Raw genomic sequence first — 12,088 nt, forward strand, 5'->3', positions numbered from 1 at the left:
GACAGGGAGCACAGGGAGGGCACAGGGGCAGGGGCTGCGAGCGTGGGTCAGTGTTTTGGGGCAGGGCAGGAGCAGCCAGGGAGCACACACCAGTCCCTAGGGTGAGTTGCTGCATCCCCTGCCAAGAATCTGAGAAGGGGCTGGGCTGGGATGCTGTGTGTGACTGCCCTAAGCTGTACTTGCAGCAGGGCTGGAAAGGCAACACCAAGGAGAGTCAAGAGGTATTAAAGAATGATCCTCCAGGAACATCAGGTCTCGGGAGAGGGTGCCAATGGGGTGTGAAATGATTGCTGTACACCAATGGTGTGCCATCTCCCAAAGAAAGGAAAAGCCAATTTACACCATGACCAGAAAAGTCCAGCAATGACGATGTTGTGTTCCCTCACAGCCAAGAACACCCTGGAGGGTCCTGAGGGTTCTGAGCTCGCTCTCCACAAAGAAAAAATAAAACAAAGTAGGGAAAGACAAGCACAGGCCATTTGATAAAGGATTCATCTTAGCACCAGTCACTTCTTCTTGCAACACCCACAGGGATTCAGAGAGCAAGGACCAGCATTCCTGATAACCACCTGTGCCATAAGACAGATTTTGATTTTCTTGCCAAATTGGTTCAAACCTGTGAGGCCAGCTCTGTGGTCAAAGCTGAGTGTCTGAGAGTGTTAAGCATCTCTGCTGAGAGTGGTCCACAAAATAGTGGTGAAAGAAAAATCCCAGTCATTAAATGATCCAACAGCGCCAGGGGTTTCTGCTACTCAGAGATCATAAAGAAGCAGCGATGGCTGAAGAAAAATAATCCAATCATGAATTAATGATCTTTAATAAATATCAATGTCTTAGATACTTTGTGGAATTTCTACTTGAAACAGCTTCTTAAAAGGAAGGATTACATTGTAATTCACTTTGTGACATTCTCAACCCAGAATTTTTTAGTGAAGAATGGGATGGGATGGGATGGGATTTAATCATAATAAACACTTCAGGCTTGAGGTATAGAGAAACCAACAGTAGCTATGGCAACGTGGTCACTCCAGTAAGGCTAATGCAGATTATTTCCAGGGCAGTAGCCTTGTGTGTGCTCAGGAAGCAGAGGTAATGTTGGCTTAAAGCAATTCCTAAATTAAGGAAAAATTTTTAAGCAGAAGCTGTCTTGCACTCTTTGTTTCCAGCTTCAAACTGTGTTTCACAATGAGCTGAACGTACACAGCAGCCTCAGCAGAGTACTGACGTGCTGCTTCCAGAGACACTCACGTATGTCACCATGAGCTGGGCAGACCCTCTGGTCATGGATCCACAGACTGGTTTGTGTTGGAGGGGCCCTTGAGGCCCATCTCATTCCAGCCCCCTGCCATGGCAGGGACACCTTCCAGTGGACCAGGCTGCTCCAAGCCCTGTCCAGCCTTGAACGCTTGCAGAGATGGAGCATCCATCACAGCCACTCTCACACCAGGGAAGCTTTGCCAGAGAAGGCTGGAGCCAGGCTGGAGGCCACACCAAGCCACAGCTGACATGGACACCGAGCTGTGTGATGAAACCCTTCACAGCCTTACATGAGTGCCAGAGCTGCTGCCAGTCACTCATCCCAGAGTGAGGCAGCTTGTGACATGGCCCCAACTCTCCCTTGGTCTTTCTGCCTTCCTGAGGTCTCTGAAAGGCAGAATCCCTTCTGCCATTCCTTGGGCTGAAGAAGCTGGGGAAGGGGGACAGCTTTGGCCATTGATATGTGGCTAAACCCTCTGCAGCCTCTCTGGGGAGTTGCTGTAAATCCCTGCTTGGTGATGGAAACTGTTCCAGTCCAGGCTCGAGGGTCCCAAGGAGGTGTGGGCTCTGCCTCAGGCTCACGAGGCCTGCAGCACACCAGCCAGACTGGGAGAGATTGCCACGCAGGAGAGCGCTCAGTGCAGCAGGGTCAGCGGGGAATGAAACCCATATGAGCCCTGCTGGCTGTGCCCTCTGCGGGGATAGCATGGCTCTGACACAGCATGCTGCACTGCTGGGGAAAGGCTTCCATACACACGTCTTCAGTGTAAGAGTAAACGGGCTGGAGACACGTAACACAGCAGCTGTTGGTGCTGCACTACATCACCTTTGTTTTTTGAACCTTACATCTTCTTTCCTGCCAGCAAAGTGCTGTTACCTTGTCATATTAACAGAGAACTACTTCTCACTCTGTTCCCTTTTTTATCTCTGTAGTGAAGTGCAGTTGTAGCTTGGCACTGACAGAGCTTCATCAATGAGTCCTGCCTTGCACCCAAAATAACTGCAGCCAAAGACTTCTGTATGTGGAAATGCAGGTTGTTTTTCAGGTAAAGCACCCCAGAAGTTTGCTTTTGATTTTTATTTTATTCAGCTCTCCAACAGCTCAGTTGTAAGTAGAAAGGTATCTTCTGAAAATACACGCGTAGTATCCTTGAGGCCATCAATATTCAGAGAAGAAAAAGAGCTTTCTAAAATACACACCCATCTTGATCCCAGCCTTTTCCACTATTGCCATCTTAAGCCCTTGTGGTACCAGGAGAATTCAGCTTTACGCTGGTCAATAATTCAAACCCCTGTAAGAAATGGGAATATTTATGTGTGACTAAATGCATGAAGAATTATGATAAACAACTTGGCAAGGCAACAGCAATTCTTCCCAGCAGCTCTAGTTCTCCTGTAAAAGGCGTTGGAGTCCCAAGCTGCTCAGGACCTGTGGTAACTGCACAGGGCCGTGGTCACACTGCACGGTGTTATCAGTGGTGAAAAGGCTCCTGCAAGCAGTTTCCTGCCAGATCTGTGGCCCCGTTTCCTGAGGGAGATTGCCCAGACTCTGTGGTCAAAGCTGCGCTTTTGTTTTCCTTCTGTGAGCAGCAGCTTCAGCTGGTGCTTGAGCAGCCACTGCTTTAGGGAGAGGGCACTCAGCATGCACGCCCAGGCTCTCCAGGAAGGACATGCCTGCTCAACGCTGGCACTTGTGTGCTGGTCTCCAAGGTGTGTGTCTGAAATCCCAGGTGTGCGTTCTGAAATCTGCTTCAGCCTTGCCCTTGGGGGGGCCTGCAGCCTGTGCCCTGTGCCACGTATGCCCTCAAAGTGCTTTTGCACAGAGCTCTCCAGGAAAGGCACCAGGAGCTGTTTTCTCTGCTGGGCCATTTCCACAGCTTTGGTCTTGTGCTAAAGCAGGGGGGCCCAGACTCTTCTTGGGCCCATCCCTCCCGTGCACACTGTGGTGAAGCTGAAGCTGCCAGAACCAGATTGTTAATTATACTCCCACTGATTCAGAGGAAAGCTAAATATGTAATAATTCATGTCCATCAGTCACACCCCCCCCCCCCTTCTCCATTATTATTGTTCCTCTCTGCCTTCGTTTTCCTCCATTTTCCCCCATCCTCTCCCTCCCCAGGGGTGAGGACACCCCAGCCTGTGCTCCTGGGAGCTGCAGCTCCACCATCCAGCATGGTCCCACCATCTCCTCTTCCTCCATGCAGGCACAATTCTCTTCAAGGCTGGGTACAAATCTCTGCCATTTGGTGCAGTTGGATTTGCAGTTTGGTTATGACCTGACCCGTGCTTTGCCCTCGCAGGATGGTGCTCCTCTCCCCTGGTTACGTGCTCCCAGGAGTTCATGCAGGGCCAGAAGCAGTCATGTTTGTGTCATCTCACACTAGCTCCACTATGCAGCAGTGCTTTAAAACCAATTTTAACATTCCCAAATCCACATGACCTCTGTTGCAGTTACTCAGATTTCACATTTCTGGTCCGTGCCACTGGCATATGTTGAACTTTGCCGAAACAGTACTTGCCAAGAAGTGTTTGTTTCTTTTTAAAGAATATCAAAGCTTTGGGCATTTTGGTACAGAATATGATTTGTGGGTAAAATACATGATGTTCACATGCAAAAGAAATAAGGCCAAGAAATTGTGTTTATAATCACCCACTGGATTTAAATAAATTGATTTAATTGGTTTCTGAGGGGAAGGAGGAAAGAGCAACACAGGAATTCTTGTCACACGACTTCCATCTGAAATCTAACACAATTAGTACAGCAGGATTCAGTTACCAAAGGCAAAAAAATAAGGGAAATCAGGAGTCAATTGAGTTGCTGCAAAATTTAATATCTTGCTGTCATCTTTGTTCTTGGTAGAGAGTTGCTGTAGCAACAGACCAAAAAAAGAACTTGCACAAGAGGAGGAGCTTGCTGCTCTTTTAACAACATCTCTTTACCCTGCCTGAATTACTGTTTACAGCCAATCAATCGCTTCCTGAGGATCAATGACTGTGGACACAAGGCCTAGCCTGCAGGTGTTACACCTGTCACACACACAAAGGTGTTCTCAGCTCCTCTCTGCAGGTCACAGGGTAGCAACTCTTTTCTGCAGAACTGAGCCCATTCTTGTCACACGCAAGATACATCTATTCCTTGATCCATTTCCATCGCTGGGGGCTCTGCACCCTGCAGATCAGCACTGCGTGGGACTATGCAGCTATAAATAAGAGACAGCTTTCCCCACCACTGCCTTTCTGGACGAGGCCAACAGCACAGCAGCTCAGGAAGGACAGGCCGTGGGGAGCCGAAGGCAGCAGCTGCAGGGTAATGGTGCCAGCAGCCTCAGGTCTGCCCTGCAGAGCTGCGTGCAGTTGGTCCTGCTGCAGCAAAGGAAGCTCCAGGGTTGAGGGTGGCTGGGCTGTCAGTGTTTTCCAATAGTTGGGTCCCTGCTGTTTGTTGTTCCCAATTAATTTAGTCACACACGATCTCCAACTCTCCATCTGCAGTGTGAAACCCACTAAGGGCAATTTTAGGCATTCTGGGATGCAGAGCTCCTAAGTGCTGATGGTGCTCACCGAAGCACCACAGCACTCTGTCCCCCCAGGCCAGCCCTGGTGCCATCCTGGTGTCTCCAGGCCACAGCAAGGGCACTGCTTGCCTGGGGACCCGCTGGAGCCCTGGCTGGAGCCCTCCGTGCATCCTGCTGTGCATCTTTGCTCGAATTACTCACTGTTGTACTGGAGGAAAATGATCCAGTACCTGCAGCTGGAGCCGGGCAGAGGGGCCCACCCCACTCCCTTTGTTCGCGGCCAGCAGCTCCGGCTTGGGCCTGCATTGCCGGGGGCTTCCAGGGGGACAGGGGACAGCAGAAAAGGAAAAGCCTGGGAAACTGAGCTGCACTGTGTGCTCACACAAAGCGCTATTGTCCGCGGCTCAGAGATGCAGTTTAGTAGGGCAGGCTCTCCTCCCCAAGCGGCCCCGGGCAGCACACAGGCCCAGGGGAAGCTGCATGTGGGGCCTCTGTCTGAACTGACAGCGATTGATGAGGGAAAAGGGGCCAAATGGAAAACACAGCTTTGAGGGAGGATTCAGCTCTCTCATTAGAGCTGAATACAGCTGGTCAAAGGAGCCTTTCCCTGGAGAAGCCCCGGGCTCCAGCCACATTCGCAACTTCATTGCAAATTCCAGCATGAAAATGTTATTTCCTGAAAGAGTGGGAAGTTTTGGGGTGTTTTTAAGTGCCCCTTCACACGGCACAGAGACCCAGTGACCTGGCCTGTGCACCACAGCAGCACCGAGACACTGAGGTTGGATTTTGTTATCTCAGATCCCAGTCACTATTAGCAGCCCACATGGAGGGATTTTTTAGCTTTTCTCAGGAACTCAGGCCAGGCACCAGAGTCCATCCCCCGGATTGTCCACCACTGGGCCCACGCAAGAAAACACCATCACTTCCACATACAAATTGCTTCCCGGGCTCTTGGCTAAATTCAGCAGTAATTTAGGAGGCAGGGATTTTCTGATTTCCTTCACCAACTCAACTGAATGCAAAGTAGGTTGGGATAATCACAGCTACAGGCATGCAAGGGCAGAGAGGAGGGGAGTGGCCTGCTGAGCCTGCCCCACTGCACCTCGTGGGCTCTGGAGCTCTGTGTCCTCAGACATTGCCTTCTGCTCAGGCCCCACGACACCAGCCTGGCCTCGGGATGTGAAGGCAGCCTTGGTACAAGGCATAAGCTACTGCAGGTGCTTTCATACTTTCACATTGCAAAATCAGGAGAAAACTGGTAATTATTATTGCTATTACACAGTGAGGTCAAAGAGGAGAGGAGAGGAGAGGAGAGGAGAGGAGAGGAGAGGAGAGGAGAGGAGAGGAGAGGAGAGGAGAGGAGAGGAGAGGAGAGGAGAGGAGAGGAGAGGAGAGGAGAGGAGAGGAGAGGAGAGGAGAGGAGAGGAGAGGAGAGGAGAGGAGAGGAGAGGAGAGGAGAGGAGAGGAGAGGAGAGGAGAGGAGAGGAGAGGAGAGGAGAGGAGAGGAGAGGAGAGGAGAGGAGAGGAGAGGAGAGGAGAGGAGAGGAGAGGAGAGGAGAGGAGAGGAGAGGAGAGGAGAGGAGAGGAGAGGAGAGGAGAGGAGAGGAGAGCACTGGCACAACACTCTCGTGCAAGGGAGCGAACAGGGTTGCACCAAGGCCTTCACACTCCTGCAGGGCTCGCTCAACACACTGTGCAAATCTTCTGCACCATCAGTGCCAGCTCTGGCCTATAACCTGGGCGCACGGCCCTGCAGGGAGCACCTGAAGCCAGGGAGATGTGCTGATGGAGATGTGCCTTCCCTGGAGGAGGAAGGCTGTTTACTGGAGCAGCATCAGTCGAACCTTCCCAGAACAGCTGAAGCAGCATCAGCACTTTGCTGCCATGAGCTGTGTCAGCACGCTGGGACCCGGCCAAGCCCTCCTGGATCTGTAGGGGCCTGGGCTGCATGGGCAGCAGTGAGGGGCCCCCATGGCCAAGCCCAGGCTGCCACCCCTGTGAGGGTCCCCAGGCCCTGTCTCAGCTGTAGGGCAGGGACGCTGCTGCAGCTCTCAGGGAGCCCTGAGCCTGCACCGGCTGCAGCTCGGGCTCAGCCCTGGGGCTGCCCTGCAGGGAGTGAGATCTGGCAGCATCAGGAGTGTCCCCTCCAATCAGCACCGTGGGCACAAAACAGCTGCCTGGGGCAGGCACTACAGCGTCTCAGCCTGGCTGTGCCTGCAGGACACAAAGAGACTCCCAGAGTGAGGCAAGGACAGCAATCCACTTTTATGCCATGTTTTTAAAGCTGTTTTCTTCCCCCTATGACCAGCATCACTGTGCTTTGGGTTTGACAGCTTGTGTGCACAGTGAATCTAATTTGATTTTTATCCTTTTTGTCTCCCTCTATTTTGCACACTACATTAGGCTTTTGTTCCAAGGCAGTTAAAGCAGATTTGCTGTGTGCTTTGAGCTGCCTTGCAGTGCTGGCAGAGCCTCAGAGCACAGATGAGTGTCACGTAACAGATATGCTATCTATAAGGGGGAGGCTTGCACAACACAGAGGCCCAGAAAACTAGAATTCTCAACACCAGTAAAACCAATTGTGTGTGAGCAGGTCCCTCCAGCTGGAGAACTGCACCCTGCAATGACAGCACTGTGGCTGCTGGAGCTGCAGCTACTGGGGGGAATTGTCAGGGAGGCTCCAAGAGCTTCAACAGAAATAGCAACCCTGCTACACTGACCCTTTCTCCCTGCAGCACTGACCCTGGCTCCATACAGCACTGACCCTTTCTCCCTGCAGCACTGACCCTGCAGCACTGACCCTTTCTCCCTGCAGCACTGACCTTTTTCCATGCAGCACTGACCCTGGCTCCCTGCAGCAGGGCTCCAGAGGCTCTGTGGCACTGCTGTGCAGCCCTGCAGAGCTGAGATACCTGTCAGCTCTCACAGCTTCTCTCCAGTGAGCACATGCCCCTGCACCCGGGGCTGCTGCTCCAAAGCATGCCGCTGCAGGAATACAGCTGGATCCAGCAGCTCCCAGATGTGAGGGGCAGAGCAAAGCCCGTGTGTCAAACAGGAACTCAGCTGCTCTGTGCCAGCTGTCCGCGTGCCTGGAACTGGCGCAGAACGCTGTCACATCTAACTGGCAGCCTCAACTGCAATACAAACAGCACAGCCTGCTTGCTCCCCGGGACTCACAGCCAGTACTTGTATGAGAGGCAACATCTTGAGGGGGATTTTAATTTGAAATAAAAGCTGGAGTGACCTTTCATTTCAGGTTTTAATTAAGCTCCCCTGCCTCAGAGCTGCAGAAAAAAATCCTGAAAAATATAATCCAAGAGCATGGTAAAGTCTCAAATGTCAAAGGCGAGCAAAATTCTGAGCTGCTGTTGTTTTAATAGTACGTTTGTTAGTCCAAAGGACACAGCTTCCCCAATGCTCACAGTCTGACTTTCTGAAGGACCCATCAAATGCCAGATAAGTCGTAGATATAAGCCTGTATCTTATCACAAGATGCGGATTTACCTGCATTCAGGATATGATTTTTCCGTCCTTTCACTCCCTCAACTCAAGAGAGCTACTTGCAGACCTCTTGTCAGTCTCTGGCTGAAAGTCTAGATCTCCATTCTTTATGAACTAGTCCCAAACCTTCTGTTCCCAGGCAGCATGACTGGGCTCCATGGGATCTCAGCATGCTCATCTCAGGTTTGCTCACCTGCTTCTCTTTCTGTCTGGGGTACGCTATTTCTCCCTAGGCAAATGTGCAGAGAGCCCAGAAATATTTACAGAAAAAGGCTAACAGTGGTGTGCAGCATTCAGAGCTCCTTCCTTTCTGCTGGACTGAGGGAAGCAGTGCTGGAACTGCAGTCCTGCCCAAGCACCATCTGGGCAGTTCCTGTCTCCTGTTTCTGTAGTCTTGGCGTCCCTCCCGTGTCCTCTTGCACTCCTGCTCTAGGTTCTTCCAAGAGCTGTTTCATTGCCAGTGTTTGAGCTCTAGGCCTTGGCGTGCTCCTAGGAGGAGGAAATTGAGCTGACACCAGCACAGAGCCTGCTGCAGCCTCACGGGGAAGCTGCTGCATGCACAGGGAGCTGGGCCAGGGCAGAGGAGCCCCATTTCCTGAGCAAACCACCCACAAGGTCACCGTTTCATAATCAACTTGAGCAAGACCATGGGGGAGCAGAATGAAACACTCCTGCAAGTGCTTCAAAACTGTGACAAAAACTCTGCACCGACACTGCAAGATCTTTGCTCTGATATATATCTCACTAAACTGAATCCCACTTACCCACAAATGGGTTGCTGTGTGAGTGTGGCTCAGGTTGGTACAGGGGGATGAGTTGTGGCTCCCTCTTCCCTCAACTGTCACTTCTCATCCAGAACAGCTCCAGTTCACAGCGCATCCAGGTTAAAAAGAAGAACCAGGTCAGCAGAGACAGTGACTGACACCTCCACGCTCTCCTAAGACATGAAACACTGGGAAATCACCGGGTAAGGAAAACCAAGAATTTGGGACAACTGGCACCTCCCTAACTCTCACTTCCACCTACTGATTTACCCCACAAATAAGGCACAACTGATTGAACAGATTAAATACTGTCACCCCACACCATAGGCTGTTGGTGCCCTGCAGGCTGTGTGTGTATCACACCCCTTACACACAACACACCTGACACACCAGAAGCAGAGCTGGCTGCCAAGGCCCACCACAGGAGCAATGAACACAGCAGGTAATGGGCTCAGCACTGTGGAGGGAGTCCCATACCCTCCAACCCAAAATCTTACAGGCAGGAATTTGGGTGAGTGACCCATGTCAGTGCTTAAGTTGGATTCATTCCAATAAAGGGTTATCTTCCCCCACTATGAAATCACATTTCAGAATTCCAAAATTACAAGCCTTGGTTCTCTGAGTTCACGGTTTTGCAGCTCAGTGAAATCTCTGTCCCTGCTGAAGGGATTCCCTCCAGCCCAGAGTGAGGCACGCTGGAAGGGCAGCTCTAGAGAGCAGGACAACCTAGCCAGAGGACTGGCATCCACAGCCCAGGAGACTGAGAAGCCTCGAATTATTGCCATGGCTGCAAGTATTTCATACGAGCCACACTTGATGATAATGTCTGCAGCCATGTAGTCATGGATATAGAACAAACAAATCACTAAATTGCAGAAAAACAGTGAGAAAATTTAAACCTGGAGTTTGTTCTGGACTCTGCTCTCTGCAGAGTTGCACAACATTCCCAGCTTCACTTTAAAATATCTCTGTGATTTAATGCCAAAGAGCTGGGTTTCAAGTGAAGCCTGGATTCCCCATGGCTGACTTCACAGATTGAGTTGAACACTGTCTAACTTGGAAGGCATCTCCCCTCAGCCTCTGAAACACCCAGCGCTGCAGAATCTGTTAAGGAATCAGTCAGATATCTGCACAGACAGAACGTTCATCGCAGCACAGTAATAGCCAGAATTCACATGTGAACCAGAACGTGCAGGGGGTTGTCTCTGGCCCAGGAGAGCATGTAACTGCATGAAGAATTACACAGATCAGTGGTGCTTCACGAGACCCTGCCGGGGACTGCGGGTTTGGAATGGAAACAATTATCAAATCTGAGTTTTCATCTTGCTGACATCATCCTTTCAAAATGATTTAGGACGAAGGTGTAGCAGTAAGCAGACGCGTTACCCTGGATCGCTCCTTTTCCAGCAGAGGAGGGGCTGTGCACTGCAGCAGTGTGAAGCACACACAGCTGAGTGCCCTGTGAGCTGAGCAAGCCCCGGGCCGTTAGGAGACGCTGGGTTTGGCAGGACAGGCAGCAGGAAATGCAGCGTTTGCACATTGCTGCCTCTCACCGTGATGCTCCCTTCGCTGCCCTCCAGGAGCAGGACCTGCAGGCAGGCACAGACGGGTGCATCTGGATCCTGCCCTGCTGAGCTAGTTTGTGTGTTGTGTGTGCTGTTACAGCCTGACAGGAGATAGCCAAGGTTCGGTCACATCCTTTAGGGAAAGCCCCTCGCAGTGTCTCCCTCCCATAGACACCTTCCTGTGCACACACTCCCGCTGCCTCCGCGGGCTCCGAGCAGCTCTCCCGCTCTGAAATCCCAAGCACAGGCACAGGTTTGTGCAGAATGGGCTTTAAGGAGGCGATTAAACTGTTTGTTTCATGGGGTAAAAGACAGCGTAGGTTTTCCATTTAAAAGCATGTTTAAAACAGAAATAAACTAGTACATCAGACTTTTTAAAATAAAACTCAAACCCTCAGGCTCCCCAAAAATGTCTTTTTAAGTGTGTGTGTGCCAGTTTTCTTTCAATATTCCCAACAGAAGGATTTCCATTCAGTAACATAATTTAAATCTTCTCTGCAGACATATTTTAAGAAATTAGCTGACAATCCAGCTGAGCTGTCCACCGCAATATCCAGATGCAATGCTCACACAGGTTACATGCAGGCTAAGAAAATTCCCAGCAGAGTCATTGGCACAAAGGTCACTCCAATTCCTGCCAAGCTTCTGCTGTTTGAGGAGCTGGGATTTCACAGTAAATGCAGCAGAGCTGCCTGTACTGGGGAAGCTGCTGTGTGCAGGACACGGTGATGTTCATGCCCAGACACACAGCACCTCACATGTCACTGAGGTCCATTTGAGCACTACAACAATTCTGCTTTTCCTCCCACAGCCATGACTAACGATTCGCTGGAAATGACCAGCGAGCCAGGAACAAAGGTCTGGACAGCAGCCTGAACAGGCAATCTCTCTGACAGGTGCTGCTTGTGCTGGCTCAGAAGAAAAGAGGTTACAGCACTTGTGTGCCGCTGCTTGGAATGCAGAACCCTGCTCTAGGGAAAAGAGCCTGAAACTGATTTCTTCTCAGCTCAAAATATCAGCAATAGCAGGAGTGCTGAGCAATTAATGCATCCTCTGAATGTGTGGTTTAACATGACAGATGTTGAGCCAACAGGAAGAGGAGTGACAGATCCTCAAGTGCCCAGAGCAGGGTCACACAGAGGTTAACAGAGGTAAATTAACTGAAATCTTTTGATATTGCAATACACTATGCATCTTGTACATTCCATCCTAGAGAATAATTAAATTGACTTTATAAGAGGGACAGTTTTTTGGGTGTGGAGGAGAGACTTTATAATTCCATTAGCCTCTGTTCTGGCCCCTAAGTGATACTTGGCAAGTCTGTTAATATGCAAAAGCCTCAATTTGCTCACTAATAAATTAGCTGTTAGGAAAACAAAGCTTCAGATCAAAGGCATTAGTAAAACACAGCTGCAGACTCTGAAGATGCTCAGCAGTGCCCGTGGTAACTTCCCAAGGCTGTATATTTTTAGCATCAGTGGCATTTTGG

The sequence above is a fragment of the Ammospiza caudacuta genome, chromosome 12 (genome assembly GCF_027887145.1).
Source record: "Ammospiza caudacuta isolate bAmmCau1 chromosome 12, bAmmCau1.pri, whole genome shotgun sequence".
Classification (NCBI taxonomy): domain Eukaryota; kingdom Metazoa; phylum Chordata; class Aves; order Passeriformes; family Passerellidae; genus Ammospiza; species Ammospiza caudacuta.